Source organism: Vicia villosa, unplaced genomic scaffold (genome assembly GCF_029867415.1).
Source record: "Vicia villosa cultivar HV-30 ecotype Madison, WI unplaced genomic scaffold, Vvil1.0 ctg.000449F_1_1, whole genome shotgun sequence".
Lineage (NCBI taxonomy): Eukaryota > Viridiplantae > Streptophyta > Magnoliopsida > Fabales > Fabaceae > Vicia > Vicia villosa.
The window spans coordinates 882,248-890,879 of NW_026705213.1; the positions used below are offsets into that span (position 1 = coordinate 882,248).

At 33.7% G+C, this 8,632-nt stretch overlaps 1 long non-coding RNA gene across 4 annotated transcripts; it reads left to right on the forward strand.

Moving 5' to 3' along the window:
• Positions 1-5,526: 5,526 nt before the first annotated feature.
• On the forward strand, positions 5,527-8,381 carry LOC131628370 (uncharacterized). Of its 4 annotated transcripts, none has more exons than XR_009291768.1 (4): positions 5,527-5,595; positions 5,742-6,238; positions 6,841-7,405; positions 7,603-8,381. It is a non-coding gene; the product is annotated as an uncharacterized LOC131628370 (long non-coding RNA). The 4 variants fall into 4 exon arrangements; XR_009291769.1 differs by having other exon boundaries at positions 6,841-6,927; positions 7,318-8,381; XR_009291767.1 differs by having other exon boundaries at positions 6,841-8,381.
• Positions 8,382-8,632: the final 251 nt, after the last annotated feature.

An 8,632-nucleotide genomic window follows, 5' to 3' on the forward strand; every position in this document is an offset into this window, starting at 1 on the left:
GAGAAGAAGTTTGTTGATGAGCTCAAAGAAGTGCATCCACTTACTATGGTTGTGTGGAAGCCTCAATACCCCATTCTGACTGGAGACCTTCAGTCCTTATTAAACTAGCTAAGGGAGAATTCCTCTGAGAAAGCGCCAAATATGGTATATCCACATGTTGAATATCCTTCAGAACCTGCTGCTCCTACACCTCCAAGGAATATGGCTGAAATTCTTCTGGCCCTTGAGAATTCAGAAGCTGAACTCCCTGCTCCTGTTTATGTTGAAGTTGCTTCTGAATCAAAAGCTGATGCTGAGAATCAAGTTGCTGAGAATCATCCTGCTGAGAAAATTCCTGTTTAGGAAAATCTAGATGATGTTCTCATGATCGATGCTGCTGTTGAGAATCCTCTTCTGGATAATAGCTTTGATGCTTCTTCTGCTGGACCTTCTGTTCTGGTGAACACCATGAAGGCTCTTCAAAAGAATCAAGCTGATCTTGCTTCTCGTTTGGATAAGCATGAGGATACTCACAATGAATTTTGATCTGTCATGAAGACACAGACAGAAAGCACTGCTGAGATTCAAAACCTTCTGGCCAAGATAGCTTCTAAGCTAGGCTAGTCGTAGTTTGTTTGGTCTTAGATGTTTTCTTGTTTTGTGCATCTGTTTCTTGCATCTGCTTCTATCCCTTTTGTACTTCTGATTAATTCTTAATGAATGAAATCATTATCTTCTTCACTTTATGTGTCTTTTATCATCTGAATCTTTTAAATTCTTTTTGATGTTATGACAAAAAGGGGGAGAAACATGATAATTGATTTGGTTTATTATATCAGTTGCTGGGATTAAGTCTCAACATTCCTAACATTATTTGCAAGTTCTATGTCTTTGAGATTTTTTGCAGGATTGAAGATATTCTGAAAAAGCTCAACATGAGAAGCAAATACATGGGGAAATGCAATTCTATAAAGAAGCATGTTCTTGGAAAATTGAAGCAAGCTTAGTGTTGTGAAGCTTCAAGATCAGAAGCAAGAAGAATGTTCTGATATTCTCTTTTATTTAAAATTCTTCTAGTATTTATTTCAGGGGGAGATTGTTAATCTCAGGGGGAGACATATTCACATACTCCGATTATATGCTTATGCTATATCTGTGTAATTGTCTTTTGTCATCTGATATTTTGATTGCAAATTCATATCAATTATATATGTTTTTGTCATCATCAAAAAGGGGGAGATTGTTAGAACAAGATTTGTTCTGATCAATATTCTTAGTTTTGATGATAACATTATATATGAATTTGGTATAAGACAATGTGGTAATCTAATCTTGTGCATTTTCTATTTCAGGAAATATATAAAGAGTATGCACAATTCAGCGCTAGAAGCACTGACTCAGAAGGTTCAAGATTGCAACATCAGAACATGCTCTCGCAAGACATCAGAAGATGGTCAAGAAAAATCAGAACATGGTCTATGAAACATCAGAAGAACTTGAGTTCAGAAGCAGAAGCACTGAAGTTCTTATGGTATCAAACTAAAGCACTTCAAAGTCAGAAGACAAGAATATGCTCTGCACCAAGCTGAATGACTCTGATATTCAAACGCTGTATTCTACAAATATAAGAATCAGAATCAAGTACAAGATGACAGGCTACGCTGACTGACAAAAGGAACGTTAGAAGCTACAAAAGGCAAAGTCAGTAAATGCAGTAAAAGCAAGGCTCGAGGTAGTTGACAAAAGTGTGAAACATTAAATGCAGAGTTGTACTATTCACACAATGCATTAAATGCTCCCAACGGTCATCTTCTCAAACGCCTATAAATATGGAAGTTCTGATCAGAAGCATAACAACAATTCTTGCAAACATACTGAAACGCTGCTGAATCATATACTTACGAACTTCATCTTCAACCTCACAACTCTTGTAATATTTAGTGAGTGTTAAGTTTAGAACTTTAGAGGAATATCACTGTTGTGATTATAGCTTTCTAAGAAGCATTTCAATACTCTTGTAAACATTTATTTCACATTGATTGTAAAAGGTTCATAGAGTGATCAGTGAGATCAGAATACTCTAGAAGACTTAGAGGTTATCTAAGTGGTGTTTTCCTAGAGTGATCAAGTTGTAATCAGTATACTCTAGAAAACTTAGAGGGTGTCTAAGTGGAAAACCATTGTAATCAATATTGATTAGTGGATTAAATCCTCAGTTGAGGTAAATCACTCTAAGGGGGTGGACTGGAGTAGTTTCGTTAACAACGAACCAGGATAAAAATAATTGTGTTCATTGTTTTTATCTTAAGAGTTTTTAAAGTCACACTTATTCAAACCCCCCCTTTCTAAGTGTTTTTCTATCCTTCAATCTATACGAGGTAATTCACGTCACCATAATACTTCATCTTCACTTAGTCACAAAATCATCATCACAAATATATACAACATCACGTATTACAAATCATCACAAAACATCGTCATGTTTCGACACGTCATCGCATTTATACAACTTCGCATATAAACAAGTCATTACACATATATCCTCATGCTTCGGCATATCACAACAAACATATAACTTCGTGTATTAACAAAATCGTCACAAATATACAATTAACATATCATCAAGATTATTCAATTATCATCACGTTTCGGCACATTGGCACAATTACTCAATTTCACATATTAACAAAGTCATCCAAATCAAAACCACAATTTTTGATCAATTCGTAAGATAATCTCAACATGCTAATTTATCAAGTAAACCGAATCAACTTCCAATTATCAACTAATTCAATTAGACATAATATTATTTATCAAGACAACATCATTGGCATAGCACACTAGTACAAAAAGATTAATATAATTTTAAAATTTACACCCAATATACTAAAAACGGGTGTAAATCAGAAATACAGTGGCCGTTTTGTAAATAACATATCATTATAAATATTATCAGGTGACAATATACACCCTATTTTCTAAAAACGGGTTTAAATTAAAAATATTATTATAATTAAAGTTCAATTACTCCCTTTAAACAAAAAACGGGTGTAAATTTATATGAACAAAAAAATTTGTTTAATTTTATAACTCAAAATATATAATCCATGTGACATATTAATAAATAATTTAAACATTATTAATAAATTAATGAATAAATATTAATAAATCTAAATTTATTAGGTGAATAAAAATACTTTAAACATTATACTAAAACTCTCTGTTAGATGAAACATTATACTTTAAACATTTAAACATAATATTCTAAATTTATTAATATAATAAAATACTTTTCTATTGAACAGTAATGGCAATGAACTTATTTCAACGTTTTGATAAGAAACTCATTTTCGACTCTTTCAGAAAACTTATTTCACGAAACTCATTTTCAACACAATGGCAATGGTGATTTTGGGTTTCAGCGAAATTTGATTGGAAAAAGAGGTTGATTTCGGGTTTCTACAAAGTTTGATTTTGAACTTCACGAAATCCTTTCTCTAAACCACACTGGGTCGAACGATACCCTTCAACTTGCTGTGACGACACCATTCTCTCACTGAAAACGAAGCTCTCTTCTTTGCTCACTCGCTCACTCTCATTTCACCGAAATAGTTACGACAACGAAGCTGAGAGGAAACTATCGCAGTGACGACAACGAAGCTGAGAGAAAACCATTTTGCAGTGACGACACTGGTAAGAATACTTAGGGTTTTATACTTTGAACGACATTTGTAGCTGAAGAATTAGGGTTTGGAACAAAGGAGATTATGGCCTCCGTCTCGATCACGATGTGAGACAGTGCAAGTCAAAGGCTCGTCAAGCTCACAAGCACTCTGAAAAGGCCCAGAAGGTTTAATTCAAATTACTTTTATTCAAACAAGTTATGTATTTGTAACTGTATGTTGCATAAATCTAATTGTGTTTCTGTTTAATTTGAATGCAACAGAGTTTGGGTATTAAGGGTAAGATGATTGCCAAGAAAAATTATGCGCAAAAAGCACAGATGAAGAGGACGTGAGTTTCATTGTTGTTATGTTCATTGTGTTGGTCACATTGTCGAAGTTAGATAATAATTAGTGCACTAGGTTTTCATTGATATGGTTTTGTTGGTGAAATGTAAGAGAGATTGATTTCAATCTTGTATGTGAGCAGTTTGGCCATGCACGAGGAATCAACAACTAGGCGTAAGGCTGGTGATAATGTCCAAGATGGAGCTGCTCCTGCGTATCTTCTGGATCGTGAAAGAGTAAGTATTACATTTATTGTTTCCGGTAATATGATCTTGTTGCCACATGATTGTCACGGCGTTTTGATTTTGTCGAATGATGGGTTTGTAAAGGCGTCATGCTGTTTTTGCTTCTATAGTCTTTTAGTTTATTGTTATTATGTTAAGGGGTATTAGACAGACAGAATGTATATTACTCATTTTCAGAAGCAGGTCTTATGGTATATGGTTTGCTATTTTGCAGCCAAACAATGGAAGAGGAGTGTCTTTCTTCCTCAACCTTTCTCTGCAAAAACCCAAGCAACCTCCTTCCCTCGCACATGGACATTTCCCTCTTCACAACACTTCCATTTCTTTCCCCAACAACCACCAAATTCATTTCATCCCAATCCACTCTATCCTCACTTCTCTCAAATCCAACAACACGATATCACTTCTCAACTATCACCATGAACTCAAGCACCACCACCTCAGCAGCATCTTCTTCCTTAATGATTTAAAACGTCTTGATGTGAGTTTTGGATATGTTATTGGTTATACAAATGCATTTCTAATGGAATTTCTGAAAAAGACTCCAAAACTTGAAGCACTTGAGATTCCTAATGTATGTTTATATATCTTGTTTCAATGCTTGCAACACTGGATACATGGATATTTGATGTATATATATATATTTTTTTGTAAAATTATTAAAGTTTATTAATAAAACTGTAGACTATTGATTGTGCTTATTTCTTTGTTTCTGAATGCAGGGAGGAGCTGCTTCCCATGGCTGATATTTTAACTCCAAATGTTAAAGAGGCGTCAGCTTTACTTGGTGATGTGCCAATGAAGTCAGTTTCTGACATGCGTACTGCTGCAAAATTGTTGCATGATTTAGGTCCTAGGTTCGTTGTTGTTTAATGTATTGTAGTTTTTAGTTGTAGTCAATTTAAATCATGTTTTATAATCATCAGAGAAACCTCTCCAACAGCAGGCACTGCATTTTATACAAATCTCATAGAAAGCATAAGTTCTAATGATGAAGTTTGATAATCTCTAGGAAATAGTGTGATTGTTCAATTCAGTATCTACCATGCTCCTATTGACCTGAGTAGTGCTTTTGAAGCGTTGTTTATATTGACCTGCTCATAGTTCAACATTGAATTGTTTTCCCATAAGTAATGGTGCCCACCACTAATTGTGTTTGCTTATATTAGCAGAAATTTCTGGTGGTGTTGTATGTTCAAGTGTGATTGACTGTATGAACAGATGCCACAATTAAAATTTTAAAAACTACCAACTTGAGAGTTTTGTGCTTTTACATATAACCAATTTTCATTGCACGAATGTACTTGTCAAAGGTGGTGATCTCCCTAATTCTTCAGATGCTATTGATGTATTTTTTGATGGTAAGATTAAACTCTTTAATTCTCGAAGAAACAACAACCAAAACAAAATCTTTGAAACACAAACAACTTCTTTCTTTTACTATTCACAATGTATATCCAAATCTTTGTTCAAAATGAACTTCGTTTCTTGGCCTTGAGTTTTGCAGGTCAGGAATTCTACGAGCTTTCTTCACCACGTGTAAATACTCGCAATACTCATGGCACTGGTTGTACTTTGGCATCATGCATTGCAGCAGAGCTGGCAAAAGGTTCATCAATGCTTTCAGCGGTTAAGGTTTGTTTAGCTCTTTCATTTCACATAAATATCGGAGGACCTAATTTTCAATGACCATGATTATTCACTCTCCTTATTACTTTAAAAATACAATAGAGTAGAGCAAATGAAAATAAAAAATAGAATGCATTATCGTTAACACTTGTACATATAAGACCTGGTTATAGGAAATGGAGCCCAAGGCCCTTTTGACCATTTTTTGGCATTTAAGAATATCAGTCAGAGTTCTTGTAGGCAGGATAGGTTCAATCCCAATGACTTATTTCTATATGCTGTAACCGATTCACGCATAAATAAGAGGTGGGGCCGTTCTATTGCTGAAGCCGTTAAGGCGGCTGTAGAAGGGGGTGCTACCATTGTCCAATTAAGGTTAGTCACATGATCTTTTTATTATACTAATAGTTGTGATGCATAGTCAATATTTGACTTATTTTCTCATATTTTCTTCTTTTATATCTCTTCCCCCACTTAAAAAAACATAGTGCAGAGTCAGATGTTCAATTTCTGGTCTAATTAGTTGAACTTCAGTTGACAATATTACACCAGGCACCCTTTACTACTATCGTGGGTCCATGTTTCTTTTTTCATCTCTGCTGTAAGCCTGTAATCCCTCCCTAAAGTGTATGCTATATCCTACTTGTTTCTTGCTAAGGATACCTGTCTTATAATAGTACTGCTCAAGATGAGTCCACATTTTTGTTAGACGAGGTAATTGGTATTCCAACACTACAGTCCATTATCTCCATTCCTACATGATTATAAGTCTCTTAGATCGATTCTGTTTTTATAAGTCTCGTAGATCTCTTTGGCTTGATTGAGACATTTTTTGGTCCAAATAATTGTGCAATTATTTTTTTAGATTGCGAAAATTGGAGAATTTTATAGATGCAAATTGAATTTATCGGAAGCCTAATTGTTACAAATAATATATGGACGACACTGATGGTACTATTGTATTATTTGACCGTAAGATGCTTCGGAACTTTAGAAAAGATGGACACAACTGGAAAAAGAAAAAGGATGGAAAAACTGTTAAGGAAGCTCATGAGCACTTAAAAGTGAGGGTTTTCATTTTATTGAGTGTTTATATTTGTGTTAATTTAAAGTTTATAATATCAACTAGCAAGTTGTATTCAGTTTCTTCAAAATATTATACAAGGATGTTATTTGATCTATTTAATGTGCTATCTCCGCTTTGTATGTTCTACAGTTTTCGCACAATGATTCGATCACATATGTATCAGTGTTAATTGTTTCTGGTTAATATTTGAAGAATAGATTATGTTTCTTCTCTTAATCTCACCATTCATCAGATAGGATGTTTATTATGCATGATAACATTTCCTTCATCCATTTTTTGCTATTATTGATTCTGATTATAGATTTGAGTGATAATGTCGTATCATATCTGATTTCTGATCATTCTTTTCTTTTCTCTATCAATCAAGTTGGTAATGAAGAAAGGATCCATGTATATTATGCACATGGTCAAGATAACCCAAACTTTGTCCGTAGATGTTATTGGCTGCTTGATAAGTATGTAAACCAATTGTTAACTTAACTATTAATCCCTGGCTCCAACATGTCATTCATTTCCACATTTCTGAATTATATTTTAGAAATGGTGCTTCTCAACTTCTTGTACATAATGGTTTGAGAATATAATTAATTGATTAGAATAACTTTGCATAAAATAATGTGACTTACAATTGTTTGCACCATCTTTTTTTCAGGAGTCTGGAACACATTGTCCTAGTTCATTACCGTGAAACACGGGAGGTTTGTGTAAATCACTTTCTTTTCCTTCCAAAAAGTCTAAATTTACTTCAAAACCATAACTTATATATGCCATTGTGTATATTGTTTTAGCTGATAGAAAGACCATATATGTATGCTGTCATTAGTCAGTTTGTAACTCATTGGTTCTTGGGTTGGAAACTAGCGATTTGAACATGTATGGACTCTGGATACACCAATAATCAACTCCCATATTATTTTTTTACAGCAAAAATGTAATTTCAATCTGTCTGGTTGGAAATTTAATTTGTTCTGTGTGTGCCGTGCGTAGTCTCTTTTGTTTTTGGGTGTTAAGAAGCAGCTTGTGTACCTCTATTTACCATTACATTCCTGAGAAGGTATAATCCAAGTCCAACATCGGATCTGTAGGCTTAACAGATTTGATGATTGATAATGGTTGCTTTTCGCGATTTTGATTGAAGGAATTGCGACACTGATCGTGGTCGTCGCGGTGTGAATTAACCCCAATTTTTGGTGAATAACAGTATTTTATCAAATGGTTGAAAATCAAAAGGTTGAGGAGCAAAATCTACTAGATCAAATGCAAATGGTTGAAGAGGATAAGGAGATAGAAATGTTGCCAAAACAAAAGCCAAAGAAGAAGAAGAAGAAAACTTATATATGAAGAAAGTGTTATGACTTAGTTAAAATATAATTTTTATGTGTATGATTTTATAGTACTTGAAATATTATGACTGCACATGATTTTGTATACTTTTTGGTTAATATTAAAAATATTTTGACTTAGTTAAAATATGATTTTTATGTGTATGATTTTATAGTATTTACAATATTATGACTGAAAATGAAATATAACTAAATGGTGGGTATGAAATAGGGTGTAAATAGATATAATTGTTCATTCATAAATGGCGTATTTACACCCAATTTTTACTAAAATAGGGGGTAATTAAGAACATATTTACACCCGATTTTTATTAAAATAGGGTGTAATTAAAACGTAAT